Source organism: Stenella coeruleoalba (assembly GCF_951394435.1).
Source record: "Stenella coeruleoalba genome assembly, chromosome: 2".
Classification (NCBI taxonomy): domain Eukaryota; kingdom Metazoa; phylum Chordata; class Mammalia; order Artiodactyla; family Delphinidae; genus Stenella; species Stenella coeruleoalba.
The window spans coordinates 72,458,883-72,474,543 of NC_137147.1; the positions used below are offsets into that span (position 1 = coordinate 72,458,883).

The 15,661-nt window shown below is 40.5% G+C and overlaps 1 protein-coding gene and 1 long non-coding RNA gene across 9 annotated transcripts in view; one reads left to right on the top strand and one right to left on the bottom strand.

Annotated features, from left to right (window-relative positions):
- Positions 1 to 15,661, top strand: part of STXBP6 (syntaxin binding protein 6) — a 319,768-nt gene that overhangs the window by 284,156 nt on the left and 19,951 nt on the right. The gene's annotated exons all lie outside the window — the stretch shown is intronic.
- Positions 6,927 to 15,661, bottom strand: part of LOC307181966 — a 117,066-nt gene continuing 108,331 nt past the window's right edge. Inside the window, exons 3-5 of the long non-coding RNA XR_013827086.1 lie at positions 11,527 to 11,717; positions 9,830 to 9,966; positions 6,927 to 6,959 (exon numbers count right to left, since the gene is read on the bottom strand). This is a non-coding gene — a long non-coding RNA (uncharacterized lncRNA). The remainder of the gene's footprint in view (positions 6,960 to 9,829; positions 9,967 to 11,526; positions 11,718 to 15,661) is intronic.

Genomic DNA, 15,661 nt, shown 5'->3' on the forward strand with positions numbered 1-15,661 from the left:
ATCCACCTCATTACAAATAGCTCAATTTCCTTTCTTTTTATGGCTGAGTAATATTCCATTGTATATATGTGCCACATCTTCTTTATCCATTCATCTGATGATGGGCCCTTAGGTTGTTTCCATCTCCTGGCTATTGTAAATAGAGCTGCAATGAACATTTTGGTACATGACTCTTTTTGAATTTTGGTTTTCTCAGGGTATATGCCCAGTAGTGGGATTGCTGGGTCATATGGTAGTTCTATTTGTAGTTTTCTAAGGAACCGCCATACTGTTCTCCATAGTGGCTGAACCAATTCACATTCCCACCAGCAGTGCAAGAGTGTTCCCTTTTCTCCACACCCTCTCCAGCATTTATTGTTTCTAGATTTTTTGATGATGGCCATTCTGACTGGTGTGAGATGATATCTCATTGTAGTTTTGATTTGCATTTCTCAAATGATTAATGATGTTGAGCATTCTTTCATGTGTTTGTTGGCAGTCTGTAGATCTTCTTTGGAGAAATGTCTATTTAGGTCTTCTGCCCATTTTTGGATTGGATTGTTTGTTTCTTTAATATTGAGCTGCATGAGCTGTTTATATATTTTGGAGATTAATCCTTTGTCAGTTGATTCATTTGCAAATATTTTCTCCCATTCTGAGGGTTGTCTTTTGGTCTTCTTTATGGTTTCCTTTGCTGTGCAAAAGCTTTGAAGTTTCATTAGGTCCCATTTGTTTATTTTTGTTTTTATTTCCATTACGCTAGGAGGTGGGTCAGAAAGGATCTTGCTGTGATTTATGTCATAGAGTGTTCTGCGATTTATGTCATAGAGTGTTCTGCCGATGTTTTCCTCTAAGAGTTTGATAGTTTCTGGCCTTACATTTAGGTCTTTAATCCATTTTGAGCTTATTTTTGTGTATGGTGTTAGGGAGTGATCTAATCTCATACTTTTACATGTAGCTGTCCAGTTTTCCCAGCACCACTTATTGAAGAGGCTGTCCTTTCTCCACTGTACATTCCTGCCACCTTTATCAAAGATAAGGTGTCCATATGTGCGTGGGTTTATCTCTGGGCTTTCTATCCTGTTCCATTGATCTATCTTTCTGTTTTTGTGCCAGTACCATACCGTCTTGATAACTGTAGCTTTGTAGTATAGTCTGAAGTCAGGGAGCCTGATTCCTCCAGTTCCTTTTTTCGTTCTCAAGATTGCTTTGGGTAGTAGAGTCATTTTCACAATATTGATTCTTCCAATCCAAGAACATGGTATATCTCTCCATCTATTTGTATCATCTTTAATTTCTTTCATCAGTGTCTTATAATTTTCTGCATACAGGTCTTTTGTCTCCTTAGGTAGGTTTATTCCTAGATATTTTATTCTTTTTGTTGCAATGGTAAATGGGAGTGTTTTCTTGATTTCACTTTCAGATTTTTCATCATTAGTATATAGGAATGCCAGAGATTTCTGTGCATTAATTTTGTATCCTGCCACTTTACCAAATTCATTGATTAGCTCTAGTAGTTTTCTGGTAGCATCTTTAGGATTCTCTATGTATAGGATCATGTCATCTGCAAACAGTGACAGCTTTACTTCTTCTTTTCCGATTTGGATTCCTTTTATTTCCTTTTCTTCTCTGATTGCTGTGGCTAAAACTTCCAAAACTATGTTGAATAAGAGTGGTGAGAGTGGGCAACCTTGTCTTGTTCCTGATCTTAGTGGAAATGCTTTCAGTTTTTCACCATTGAGGATGATGTTTGCTGTGGGCTTGTCATATATGGCCTTTATTATGTTGAGGAGAGTTCCCTCTGTGCCTACTTTCTGGAGGGTTTTTATCATAAATGGCTGTTGAATTTTGTCAAAAGCTTTCTCTGCATCTACTGAGATGATCATATGGTTTTTCTCCTTCAATTTGTTAATATGCTTTATCACATTGATAGATTTGTGTATATTGAAGAATCCTTGCATTCCTGGAATAAACCCCACTTGATCATGGTGTATGATCCTTTTAATGTGCTGTTGGATTCTGTTTGCTAGTATTTTGTTGAGGATTTTTGCATCTATGTTCATCAGTGATATTGGCCTGTAGTTTTCTTTCTTTGTGACATCCTTGTCTGGTTTTGGTATCAAGGTGATGGTGGCCTCGTAGAAGGAGTTTGGGAGTGTTCCTCCCTCTGCTATATTTTGGAAGAGTCTGAGAAGGATAGGTGATAGCTCTTCTCTAAATGATAGAATTCGCCTGTGAAGCCATCTGGTCCTGGGCTTTTGTTTGTTGGAAGATTTTTAATCACAGTTTCAATTTCAGTGCTTGTGATTGGTCTGTTCATATTTTCTATTTCTTCCTGAATCAGTCTTGGCAGGTTGTGCATTTCTAAGAATTTGTCCATTTCTTCCAGATTGTCCTTTTATTGGCATAAAGTTGCTTGTAGTAATCTCTCATGATCTTTTTTATTTCTGCAGTGTCAGTTGTTACCTCTCCTTTTTCATTTCTAATTCTATTGATTTGAGTCTTCTCCCTTTTTTTCTTGATGAGTCTGGCTAGTGGTTTATCTATTTTGTTTATCTTCTCAAAGAACCAGCTTTTAGTTTTATTGATCTTTGCTATTGTTTCCTTCATTTCTTTTCATTTATTTCTGATCTGATTTTTATGATTTCTTTCCTTCTGCTAGCTTTGGGGTTTTTTTGTTCTTCTTTCTCTAATTGCTTGAGGTGCAAGGTGAGGTTGTTTATTCGAGATGTTTCCTGCTTCTTAAGGTGGGCTTGTATTGCTATAAACTTCCCCCTTAGAACTGCTTTTGCTGCATCCCATAGGTTTTGGGTCGTTGTGTCTCCATTGTCATTTGTTTCTAGGTATTTTTTGATTTCCTCTTTGATTTCTTCAGTGATCACTTCGTTATTAAGTAGTGTATTGTTTAGCCTCCATGTGTTTGTATTTTTTACAGATCTTTTCCTGTAATTGATATCTAGTCTCATGGCGTTATGGTCAGAAAAGATACTTGATACAATTTCAATTTTCTTAAATTTACCAAGGCTTGATTTGTGACCCAAGATATGATCTATCCTGGAGAATGTTCCATGAGCATTTGAGAAAAATGTGTATTCTGTTGTTTTTGGATGGAATGTCCTATAAATATCAATTAACTCCATCTTGTGTAATGTATCATTTAAAGCTTGTGTTTCCTTATTTATTTTCATTTTGGATGATCTGTCCATGGGTGAAAGTGGAGTGTTTAAGTCCCCTACTATGAATGTGTTACTGTCGATTTCCCCTTTTATGGCTGTTAGTATTTGCCTTATGTATAGAGGTGCTCCTATGTTGGGTGCATAAATATTTACAATTGTTATATCTTCTTCTTGGATCGATCCCTTGATCATTATGTAGTGTCCTTCTTTGTCTCTTTTAATAGTCCTTATTTTAAAGTCTATTTTGTGTGATATGAGAATTGCTACTCCAGCTTTCTTTTGGTTTCCATTTGCATGGAATATCTTTTTCCATCCCCTTACTTTCAGTCTGTATGTGTCTCTAGGTCTGAAGTGGGTCTCTTGTAGACAGCATATATAAGGGTCTTGTTTTTGTATCCATTCAGCTAATCTGTGTCTTTTGGTGGGAGCATTTAGTCCATTTACATTTAACGTAATTATCGATATGTATGTTCCTATTCCCATTTTCTAAATTGTTTTGCGTTCGTTATTATAGGTCTTTTCCTTCTCTTGTTTCTAAATTGTTTTGCGTTCGTTATAGGTCTTTTCCTTCTCTTGTGTTTCTTGCCTAGAGAACATCCTTTAGCATTTGTTGTAAAGCTGGTTTGGTGGTGCTGAACTCTCTCAGCTTTTGCTTGTCTGTAAAGGTTTTAATTTCTCCATCAAATCTGAATGAGATCCTTGCTGGGTAGAGTAGTCTTGGCTGCAGGTTTTTCTCCTTCATCACTTTCAGTATGTCCTGCCACTCCCTTCTGGCTTGTAGGGTTTCTGCTGAGAGATCAGCTGTTAACCTTATGGGGATTCCCTTATGTGTTATTTGTTGTTTTTCCTTTGCTGCTTTTAATATGCTTTCTTTGTATTTAATTTTTGACAGTTTGATTAATATGTGTCTTGGCATATTTCTCCTTGTATTTATCCTGTATGGGACTCTCTGTGCTTCCTGGACTTGATTAACTATTTCCTTTCCCATATTAGGGAAGTTTTCAACTATAATCTCTTCAAATATTTTCTCAGTCCCTTTCTTTTTCTCTTCTTCTTCTGGAACCCCTATAATTCGAATGTTGGTGCGTTTAATGTTGTCCCAGAGGTCTCTGAGACTGTCCTCAGTTCTTTTCATTCTTTTTTCTTTATTCTGCTCTGCAGTAGTTATTTCCACTATTTTATCTTCCAGGTCACTTATCCGTTCTTCTGCCTCAGTTATTCTGCTACTGATCCCATCTAGAGTACTTTTAATTTCATTTATTGTGTTGTTCATCATTGCTTGTTTCATCTTTATTTCTTCTAGGTCCTTGTTAACTGTTTCTTGCATTTTGTCCATTCTATTTCCAAGATTTCGGATCATCCTTACTATCATTATTCTGAATTCTTTTTCAGGTAGACTGGCTATTTCCTCTTCATTTGTTAGGTCTGGTGCATTTTTATCTTGCTCCTTTATCTGCTGTGTGTTTTTCTGTCTTCTCATTTTGCTTATCTTACTGTGTTTGGGGTCTCCTTTTTGCAGACTGCAGGTTCGCAGTTCCCGCTGTTTTTGACGTCTGTCTCCAGTGGCTCAGGTTGGTTCAGTGGGTTGTGTAGGCTTCCTGGTGGAGGGGACTAGTGCCTGTGTTGTGGTGGATGAGGCTGGATCTTGTCTCTCTAGTGGGCAGGTTCACGTCTGGTGGTGTGTTTTGGGGTGTCTGTGGCCTTATTATGATTTTAGGCAGCCTCTCTGCTAATGGGTGGGGTTGTGTTCCTGTTTTGCTAGTTGTTTAGCATAGGTTGTCCAGCACTGTGGCTTGCTGGTCCTTGAGTGAAGCTGGGTGCTGGTGTTAAGATGGAGGTCTCTGGGAGATTTTCGCCGTTTGATATTATGTGGAGCTGGGAGGTCTCTTGTGGACCAGTGTCCTGAAGTTGGCTCTCCTACCTCAGAGGCAGAGCCCTGACTCCTGGCTGGAGCACCAAGAGCCTTTCATCCACACGGCTCAGAATAAAAGGGAGAAAAAGTAGAGGGAATTAGTAGAAGTATGAGGAATGGAGGGAAGGAAGGAAGGAAGAAAGAAAGAAGCAAAGAAAAGACGGCAAGAAGGAAAGAAAGGAGGGAGGGAGGGGGGAGGAAGGAAGGAAGGAGGGAAAGAAGGAAAAAAGACAGAAAGAAGATACAGTAAAAATAAAATAAAGTATAATAAAGTTATTGAATTAAAAAATTCTTATTTAAAAAAAAAAGGACAGATAGAACCTTAGGACAAATGTTGGAAGCAAAGCTATACAGACAAAATCTTACACAGACGCATACACATACACCCTCACTAAAAGAGGTAAAGGGGGAAAAATCATAAATCTTGCTGTCAGAGACCATCTCCTCAATTTGGGATGATTCATTGTCTAAAGGAGGGAAGGAAGGAAAGAAAGAATGAAGGTAAAGTATAATAACGTTATTAAAATTAAAATTGATTATTAAGAAAAAAATTTAAAAAAAAAACCAGGGACGGATAGAACCCTAGGACAAATGGTGAAAGCAAGACTATACAGACAAGATCTCACACAGAAGCATACACATACACATTCACAAAAAGAGGAATAGGGAAAAAAATCATAGATCTTGCTCCTAAAGTCCACTTCCTTAATTTGGGATGATTGGTTGTCTATTCAGGTATTCCACAGATGCAGGGTACATCAAGTTGATTGATTGTGGAGCTTTAATCCGCTGCTTCTGAGGCTGGGAGAGATTTCCCTTTCTCTTCTGTGTTCTCACAGCTCCCAGGGGCTCAGCTTTGGATTTGGCCCTGCCTCTGCGTGTAGGTCACTGGAGGGCATCTGTTTTTTGCTCAGACAGGACGGGGTTAAAGGAGCCGCTGATTCGGGGGCTCTGGCGCCCTCAGGCCGGTGGGGAGGGAGGGGCACGGAGTGCGGGGCGGGCCTGCGGCGGCCAAGTTGGGCGTGACTTTGCACCAGCCTGAGGCCCGCCGTGCGTTCTCCCGGGGAAGTTGTCCCTGGATCCCGGGAACCTGGCAGTGGCGGGCTGCACAGGTTTCGCGGAAGAGGGGTGTGGAGAGTTACCTGTGCTCGCACACAGGCCCCTTGGTGGCGGCAGCAGCAGCCTTAGCGTCTCCCGCCCGTCTCTGAGGTCCGTGCTTTTAGCCGCGGCTCGCGCCCGTCTCTGGAGCTCCTTTAAGCAGCGCTCTTAAACCCCTCTCCTCACGCACCAGGAAACAAAGAGGGAAGAAAAAGTCTCTTGCCTCTTCGGCAGGTGCAGACTTTTCCCCCCGGACTCCCTCCCAGCTAGCCGTGGTGCACTAACCCCTTCAGGCTGTGTTCACGCTGCCAACCCCAGTCCTCTCCCTGCGCTCCCAGCGCGCAGCCCCGCCCGCCCAGGCGGGTGAGCAGATAAGCCTCTCGGGCTGGTGAGTGCCGGTCGGCACCGATCCTCTGTGCGGGAATCTCCCCGCTTTGCCCTCCGCACCCGCTGCTGTGCTCTCCTCCGCGGCTTCGACGCTCCCCCCTCCGCCTCCCGCAGTCTCCGCCCGCGAAGGGGCTTCCTAGTGTGTGGAAACTTTTCCTCCTTCACAGCTCCCTCCCACTGGTGCAGGTGCCGTCCCTATTCTTTTGTCTCTGTTTTTTTCTTTTTTTCTTTTGCCCTACCCAGGTACGTGGGGAGTTTCTTACCTTTTGGGAGGTCTTCTGCCAGCCTTCAGTAGGTGTTCTGTAGGAGTTGTTCCACGTGTAGATGTATTTCTGGTGTATCTGTGGGGAGGAAGGTGATCTCCGCGTCTTACTCTTCCGCCATCTTCTCTGAGGTCCCAATCCTTACTTATTAAAGTCAATAAAATAAATTAAGCATCCAATTATAGTTATTTTAGATTTCAACTTCATTTTTGTACATTTTATATTAACTCAGCATTAAAAAGTTATGGCTTCCACAAAGTTATATAAAATTATTATAATTATCCTCTTCATTGTCATAACTTTTATTGCTATTGAAGTTCTGACATCACAATTGATATCACAACTTGTCTAGTAGGACCTGCTTTAAACTGGCTTCTCTTTCCTTTCAGCATTAGCCCTACCATCACCATCCTTGAAGGTATCCTCGTTGTCTGGCAGTAAGACATTTCAGACCTGAGTTTTCCTTGCCCCAAGGCATAGAATTCACTACTTTCCAAAGAACTTTGCTTTCTTCGAGCAGAAAACCGTGTTAGCCACCAAAACCTAAGTGCTAGGTTTGCATTTAATTATCAGTGTTGAAAAAAAAAAAGCTGAAAGCTGCTATTGCCAATGTTTAGACACTCTTAAGGACAGAGCTGGACCCAGTGTTCCTTGTTATTCACATTCATTTTTTCCAAATTCGTTTATTATACACTCTACCTATAGTAAGAGACTGATAAAATTTTAATGATTTTTCTAAAATTTGTCAAAAAATTAGGCAGTAGAAAGAGATTGGAGTCTGCTGGGGGTGGCCGGTAAGTAACATGGCATGAAATCAGGAAGGACTGCTTTAGCTGACTGTGTTGTATTATGAGTGTGCCAACAAAAGGGTTGAGACAAGGAAGAAACATGATCAGGTTAGCAGTATGGAAAGAAGGGCATGCTATGTTAGAAAACTGAGAGACCAGTGGCAGGAAAACCACCCAGGCCTCTGTGGTGGTCCGGTATGACCTGGTAGGTACTAGAAATAGAGTGGAGAGCTGGGTGAAGAGCCCTTGCTGAGATAAATGCCCTGGACTGCATGAACATTTGGATGTGATGGAGAGTTAAAGGTGAATTGAGTGTAGGATGCTGGGTGACAGAAGAGCCATTAACTAATAGTGAATTCAGGAGGCGGAAAAGGTCAGATGGAGGGTGAGGAGGGAAAGAATAGGCTAATGTTAAGGTAAAATATGAGAAGCAGACACGTATAGATTATGTCTAACCCATGTTTATTCTACAATAAATGTGCTGAATGAATCAGATATTACTAATACTGCAGTGTATATTAAGTTCATACTGCACTACCAACACTATGATAAGTATATATTTTATTTAATTCTCAAAACAAACTCTATGAAAAAGAGGTACTGTTTTTATAACCATTATGCTTATGAGAAAAACACAGGCTCACAGAGCTTAAGGAATTGACCTGAGGTCACAGTGCTAGTACATGGCAGAGACATACTCAAACCCAGACCTCCCTGACCTCACAGCCCTAACCAAGAAAGGAATGAAACTGACTGGGAAGAATCAAAGTGATGGGGGTTCTGGGGAGGTTATCAAGAAACAGTGTGTTATAGAAGCCCAGGGCAAAAGCAGCTTTTAAGTCAGCCCACTTGTAGTCCAGTGGCCAAGTGAAGGAAACTTAAGCAGTAGACTTGGTAAGTCATTGATGAATTTGAGAGACAGTGTTAGGAGAGTGGGCTGGAAGCCACTTCACTAAAAGTAGAGTGCCTGGGAATAGGAGTAGACTCTTCCTTCAGCAAGGTTCAGGGTGAGTGAGAGTAGGGAAGGAAAGATGAGCTAAAGTGGAAAGCTTAACGGAAAGACTCTTTAGTGCCAGGTAACTGAAGTGTCTAAATGGCTAAAGTGTCGGCTATGTGCCCAACACTAAGTGCCGTACTTGTACAACCTCATTCATTCTTCCCAACAATCTTTTGAGGTAGGTACTAGATCAACCCTCACGGAAGGTAAGGAAACAGACTGAAGCCCAGAGGGTAAGGTATTCATTCAAGGTCACACAGCTAGCAAGTACCAGGCTGCCCATGTTGAACAGAATTTGTTTTGGCCAGTAACATTGTAGAGGGTTTTCAAATTGTATCTATCAGGACTTGAAACTGTGGTTATTGAAGTAAAAAGCCCTCGCCTCCAACTGTAATAAAAGCAGAGAGCTGCCGATCGTCGCTGCCTTATTGCCATACACACCAAAGACAGAGAACAAAATCAATTTGACGAAACTTAGAGGCGCTTTAGGTGGTTGACCTCAGGAGAAGGGTTCCCTCTTTGAAGCTGCATTTCAGCCACCCTTCTGAGAACAAAAGAGAACCAAAAGAAGTCCTGATGCCCTCTGAGAACAAAAGAGAACCAAAAGAAGTCCTGATGCCCTGTAACTCCTGGAAGAACATGTTCATAAGGACCAAGTTTCAATGAATATTAAAAGACTGGTGGGGCTTCCCTGGTGGCGCAGTGGTTAAGAATCCACCTGCCAATGCAGGGGACATGGGTTTGAGCCCTGGTCCGGGAAGATCCCACATGCCGCGGAGCAACTACGCCCACGCGCCACAACTACTGAAGCCTGCGTGCCTAGAGCCCATGCTCTGCAACAGGAGAGGCCACTGCAATGAGAAGCCCACACACCACAATGAAGAGTAGCCCCCACTCGCCACAACTAGAGAAAGCCCGCACATAGCAATGAAGACCTAACGCAGCCAAAAATAAATACAAATAAAATAAATTTTTTAAAAAAGACTGGCGAATTTCTTTACATAGCCTGAGTTTAAGCATTTAAAGGACGTGAATAAAATCCTAAATGTTTGAGCCTTGCCATTGAAAATACTGGGACAGTGAATTGAAAGGAGGGTATGAACTCATACCTTTTATAGGACAGGGAGGGTCCATTGGGCTTTCTTCTGAGTTCTTAGCTATGCACATGCCTTTGACTCGGGAACAGGCGGAGGTTCCACTAAATTACTTTAACATTGCCAGCAGAAGACCTGATAGAATGGTCCATTCTTCTTCCTTTGGTAATACCAGCAACAGATAACTCCAAGGTCTCCTTCAAGTAGACTTTTGAGTTTATGGGTTTACAAAGTATTCCTGAACTCTGAGTCCATTTTTCTTTGTCATCCAGCTGCAGGAAACAAACAAGTTTCATGGTCCCTGAAATTAGCCACCAACTTAAGACAAAAGATAATTCTGGAACTGCCACTCAGCATGCTATATCTGTTCTGCTGCCTCTATAAAGCAAGCCTTTTTAATGTAATTATATGACTAGTCCATCTATTGCTAAAATGATGAGGACAGCCTGGATTGATTTATCTTTCCTGCTTTAACTTAGCAATCAGTGTACTTTATTGTAGCATTTCCCAAAACAGATTCTGCAGAAATCCACCCTAAGATAATCTGTGCAGAAGGAACCTGTGAGTAAATATATTGGGGAAATTCTGCTAGCAGATCTTTCCTGCTCCCACCCCTACCTTCTTTTGATTACAATCTATGTTCGTATATTAAAGGTTTTCCAAAACCTTTCATTTCCCAGTTTTTGTTTGCCAGTTTTCCAAAACTGGCATTTCATAAAGTCATGTACCATAGAATTGAGCTTTCTATGTAGCACTGTTTTAAACCACAGAACCACTTTGGGAAATGCTGACATAGTTGTTCAGAGCTTTGAGGTCAACTCTCAGTTTCTATGTACTCAGCTTTTTTAGAGTCCATATATAAGTGAGGTCATGCAGGTTTTTTCTTTCTGTGCCTTGCTACCATGGGCAGGGAGGTGGGGGAAATGGGAACGTGTTGGTCCAAGGATACAAAGTTGAAGTTATGTAGGATGAATAAGTCTAGAGATCTAATGCGTAGCATGACTATAGTTGAATACTAGAAGTCTGCTGAAGAGTGATTTCAGGTGCTCTCACCACAAAAAAAAAAGGAAAAAAAATGGTACCTACGTGAGAAGGCTATGTTAAAATTAACTTGACTGTAGTTATCATTTCACTATGTATATGTATATCAAATCATCATGTTGTACACCTTAAATATATACAATTTTTATTTTACAAAATGATTTTTTAAAAAGAGCTTTGGGGTGAAGATCTAGGTGAACGTGGGCAAGCTATCTCCCCTTCCTGACCACCTGTTTCCTTAATTGTAAAGTAGGGTAAGAATATATTTCTTTGAGGAATTTGACAGTTTAACATAGCACTGCACATAGTAACCATTCAGTGAATTGTAGCAGTTTCTGCAACTAGCTGATGTTCACACTGCATCAGTGCCCAGCATGGGTTAACAACTCTTCCTTTTGGAAAGCTGATGTAACATAACCTGGATTTGTAACAGAATTTATCTGATTAGTCACTACCACAAAAGTACAAATGAAATTTTAAAATTTAGCAGTTTGGAAGAATCTCCCATCTCTAAGGGGCTCCTACAGGTTGTCCTACATTGAGATGCAGCTGTGTGATTAGTATTGATTAGTCAATGTAATGTAGAAAGAACTTGGTAATTTACCCAAGCTCTCAGATAATTAATGGAGACTGTGAAATAAGAACTAACTTGTTTCACCAGGTGGGACTTTGCATTTAATCACTCTGTAGAAATTAATATCATCATTATTATTTAAATTATTATTCATTTATAAAATGCTTAATGCAAGTCACAGTCCTAAGCAGAACCTCCTTGGAAGTATCACAATTACCATGCAGCTGAATTACCACCGACAGGGCTGGAGATGGCTGCTCATCTCAGGAAGCAGAATAGTATGTACACGGTTCAGAGAGCCTTTAGGACTGAAAAGGGACCCTGCCATCAGGGAACCAAGTTTCCACGTGACTTTTCTTGTCTTTTGCTCATATGGCCTCTAATGATAGAGAAGCTGGGCAATGAAGACTGGAAGTAGAAAAAAAAGAAAACACATCTTGAGTGCATCCTATAGATTTATACCTAAATTAATGTGAATGTCACTAATACTGGACCAGACTTAAGTGAACCTTATGTCTAACCCATGAAAATACCCTTGGTAAAAAAAATTAATACAGTAGACAAGAATAGAATAGGAACTATTTAATCTACTCAAGGAATAAATAATTACTGAACACTTTGGGTATACAATATGAGAATTACTAATGTTCCTGGACTACTAACAGTTTGCATATAATAGATCTCCCTGGGGAGAGGAACCAAGATGGCAGAGTAGAAGGACGTGCTCTCACTCCCTCTTGCGAGAACACCAGAATCACAACTACCTGCTGGACAATCATCAACAGGAAGACACTGGAATTCACCAAATAAGATACCCCACATCCAAAGACAAAGGAGAAGCCACAATGAGATGGTAGGAGGGGCACAATCACAGTAAAATCAAATCCCAAAACAGGTGTGTGGGTGACTCACAGACTGGAGAACACTTATGCCACAAAGTCCACCCACTGGAGTGAAGGTTCTGAGCCCCATGTCAGGCTTCCCAACCTGGGGATCCAGCAACAGGAGGAGGAATTCCTAGAGAATCAGACATTGAAGCCTAGTGGGAATTGACTGCATGACTTCGACAGGACTGGGGGAAACAGAGACTCCACTCTTGGAGAGCACACACAAAGTGGTGTGCACATCGGAACCCAGTGGAAGGAGCAGTAACCCCAGGGGAGACTGAACCAGACCTACCTGCTAGTGTTGGAGGGTCTCCTGCAAAGGTTGGGGGGGTGCTGTGGCTCACCATGGGGACAAGGATACTGGCAGCAAAAGTTCTGGGAATTACTCCTTGGCATGAGCCCTCCCAGAGTCTGTCATTAGCCCCACCAAAGAGCCCAGGTAGGCTCCAGTGTTGGGTTGCCTCAGGCCAAACAACCAACAGGGAAGGAACCCAGCCCCACCCATCAACAGTCAAGTGGATTAAATTTTACTGAGCTCTTCCCACCAGAGCAACAGTCAGCTCTACCCACCAACAGTCCCTCCCATCAAGCCTCTTAGATAGCCTCATCTACCAGAGGGCAGACAGCAGAAGCAAGAAGAACTACAGTCCTGCAGCCTGTGGAACAAAAACCACATTCACAGAAAGACAGACAAGATGAAAAGGCAGAGGGCTATGTATCAAATGAAGAAACAAGATAAAACCCCAGAAAAACAACTAAATGAAGTGGACATAGGCAACCTTCCAGAAAAAGAATCCAGAATAATGATAGTGAACATGATCCAGGACCTCGGAAAAACAATGGAGACAAAGATCGAGAAGATGCAAGAAATGTTTAACAAAGACCTAGAAGAATTAAAGAACAAACAGAGATGAACAATACAATAACTGAAATGAAAACTATACTAGAAGGCATCAATAGCAGAATAACTGAGGCAGAAGAACGGATAAGTGACCTGGGAAACAAAATGGTGGAATTCACTGCTGCAGAACAGAATAAAGAAAAAAAAATGAAAAGAAAGGAAGACAACCTAAGAGACCTCTGGGACAACATTAAATGCAACAACATTCGCATTATAGGGGGCTCAGAAGGATAAGAGAGAGAGAAAGGACCTGAGAAAATACTTGAAGAGATTATAGTCGCAAACTTCCCTAACAGGGGAAAGGAAATAGCCACCCAATTCCAGGAAGCGCAGCGAGTCCCGTATGGGATAAACCCAAGGAGAAACGCACTGAGACACATAGTAATCAAATTGGCAAAAATTAAAGACAAAGAAAAATTATTGAAAGCAGCAACAGAAAAATGAAAATTAACATACAAGGGAACTCCCATAAGGTTAACAGCGGATTTCTCACCAGAAACTCTACAAGCCAGAAGGGAGTAGCATGATATACTTAAAGTGATGAAAGGGAAGAACCTACAACCAAGATTACTCTACCCAGCAAGGATCTCATTCAGATTTGATGGAGAAATCAAAAGCTTTACAAACAAGCAAAAGCTAAGAAAATTCAGCACCACCAAATCAGCTCCACAACAAATGCTAAAGGAACTTCTCTAAGTGGAAAACACAAGAGAAGAAAAGGACCTGCAAAAACAAACCCAAAACAATTAAGAAAATGGTAATAGGAACATACATATAGATAATTACCTTAAACGTGAATGGATTCAATGCTCCAACCAAAAGACACAGGCTCGCTGAAAAGATACAAAAACAAGACCCCTATATATGCTGTGTACAAGAGACCCACTTCAGACCTAGGGACACATACAGACTGAAAATGAGGGGATGGAAAAAGATACTCCATGCAAATGGAAATCAAAAGAAAGCTGGAGTAGCTATACTCATATTAGATAAAATAGACGTTAAAATAAAGAATGTTATAAGAGACAAGGAAGGACACTACATAATGATCAAGGGATCAATCCAAGAAGAAGATATAACAATTATATATGCACCCAACATAGGAGCACCTCAATACATAAGGCAACTGCTAACAGCTATAAAAGAGGAAATCGACAGTAACACAATAATAGTGGGGGACTTTAACACCTCACTTAAACCAATGGACAAATCATCCAAAATGAAAATAAATAAGGAAATGAAAGCTTAAATGACACAATTAACCAGACAGATTTAATTGATATTTATAGGACATTCCATCCCAAAACAGCAGATTACACTTTCTTCTCAAGGGCGCATGGAACATTCTCCAGGATAGATCACATCTTGGGTCACAAATCAAGCCTCAGTAAATTTAAAAAAATTGAAATCATATCAAGCATCTTTTCTGACCACAATGCTATGAGATCAGAAATGAATTACAGGGGAAAAAACGTAAAAAACACAAACACATGGAGGCTAAACAATACGTTACTAAATAACCAAGATAACACTGAAGAAATCAAAGAGGAAATCAAAAACTACCTAGAGACAAGTGACAATGAAAACACAATGATCCAAAACCTATGGGATTCAGCAAAAGCAGTTCTAAGAGGGAAGTTCATAGCTATACAAGCCTACCTCAAGAAACAAGAAAAATCTCAAGTAAACAATCTAACCTTACACCTACAGGAACTAGAGAAAGAAGAACAGACAAAACCCAAAGTTAGCAGAAGGAAAGAAATCATAAAGATCAGAGCAGAAATAAATGAAGTAGAAACAAAGAAAGCAATAGCAAAGATCAATACAGCTAAAAGCTGGTTCTTTGAGAAGATAAACAAAATTAATAAAACATTAGCCAGACTCATCAAGAAAAAGAGGGAGAGGAATCAAGTCAATAAAATTAGAAATGAAAAAGAAGTTAAAACACACACTGCAGAAATACAAAGCATCCTAAGGGACTACTACAAGCAACTCTATGCCAATAAAATGGACAACCTGGAAGAAATGGACAAATTCTTAGAAAGGTATAACCTTCCAAGACTGAACCAGGAAGAAACAGAAAATATGAACAGACAAATCACAAGTAATGAAATTTTAACTGTGATTAAAAATCTTCCAACAAACAAAAGTCCAGGACCAGATGGCTTCACAGGTGAACTCTATCAAACATTTAGAGAAGAGATAACACCCATGATTCTCAAACTCTTCCAAAAAACTGCAGAGGAAGGAACACTCCCAAACTCATTCTATGAGGCCACCATCACCCTGATACCAAAACCAGACAAAGATACTACAAAAAAAGAAAATTACAGACCAATATCACTGATGAATACAGATGCAAAAATCTTCAACAAAATACTAGCAAACAGAATCCAACAACACATTAAAAGGATCTTACATCATGATCAAGTGGGATTTATCCCAGGGATGCAAGGATTCTTCAATATACGCAAATCAGTCAATGTGATACACCATATTAACAAACTGAAGAAGAAAAACCATATGATAATCTCAATAGATGCAGAAAAAGCTTTTGACAAAAT